Source organism: Plectrocnemia conspersa, unplaced genomic scaffold (assembly GCF_051122295.1).
Source record: "Plectrocnemia conspersa isolate PC_06_02 unplaced genomic scaffold, ASM5112229v1 ptg000012l, whole genome shotgun sequence".
Lineage (NCBI taxonomy): Eukaryota > Metazoa > Arthropoda > Insecta > Trichoptera > Polycentropodidae > Plectrocnemia > Plectrocnemia conspersa.
In genome coordinates this window covers 31,477,273-31,478,493 of record NW_028277176.1, presented here as the reverse complement: position 1 = coordinate 31,478,493, position 1,221 = coordinate 31,477,273, and positions in this window count along the sequence as shown.

The following is a 1,221-nucleotide window of genomic DNA, read 5'->3' as shown; positions in this document are numbered from 1 at the left end:
GCGGCGACGCGTGCAACGTTCGCTTGCCTCGCGCCGCCCCCACTCCGCCCCCACCACGCCGTGACCCGAAGGAGTGGGAGCAAAGTCACGCCCGCATCGATCCCTCCACTCGGCGCCATCGCGGGAGGGCCGGAGGACGTGCGCCATTCGCTCTCGCAGCGCATGTCGAAAGCCCAATCAAAATCCGATAGAGTAACGTATGACTGTATGAGCGTTTTCACTTATTGGAGATAACGCTGTTTGATTTGAAAGGTTTAAGTACAACTTTATCATTGTTTAACGTTTGACGCCCGCATATATTCGATCGTATGAAGCGGTGGGTGCACGGTCACGATTGTGCGGTTAGGGATACTGGTTTCAATCTGGCGAGAGCGATTGACAACCTTGTTTAGGATAGCGTAAAGGTTTCGATTGAGCGATTGACTAATATAGAAAATTGTCAGTTAGGTTAACATGATCATGTTTATCAATTGTGCACTAAATGCACTTTTGGCAGTGGTTTATTTGTGAAAAACATTATCTTAGAATTATGTCAAAATGCTCGAGCCTCGGATGGTTGCTCCTAATTTTAAAACACCCAGTTAAGGTCAATGATCTTGCATTTACTTTTTTCCTTATATTATATAATAAACTTCGCGTATAACAATTGAATTTTTTACACATCAATCAAGGTGAAGGCTGTTGTTGTTTATCTTAAATAAAAACATTGAACTGTGTGTTGTTGGATTAGGCAAGATAATAAATTTTTATGCTATTTTAGTTACGTTGTTACAAATTGAATTCAAATCTTTATAACCCGCTATTTTCAAAAAAAAAAATGAGTTACTCTTTTATTATAGTTAAGTTGTTTTTATTTCCAATATCACATATTTGATATTCAAATTTTCGGCTTTTATTTTATGCCATCTGGGGTCCAAAAAATTAAAGAAAAAATAAGTAAGCAGCTCATTAGTTTGATACATTTTTAAAAACCAATAGAAATTATTTTAGAAGTTGCTTTAAAAAAATATATTTGAATAATAATAAAAAATAATAATACAATGACTTTTTTTTAATTTAGATGGCTTAGAATCGAATACTAAAATAATTAATTAATATTAAAAATGAATTTTAAACCCAAATCCAGAAATTATAAAATAATTTAATAAAATCGATAAAAATATTTCAAAATACTAACAATAAATCAAAACCAATCTAGTTAAAATTTTATCGTCCCAAATT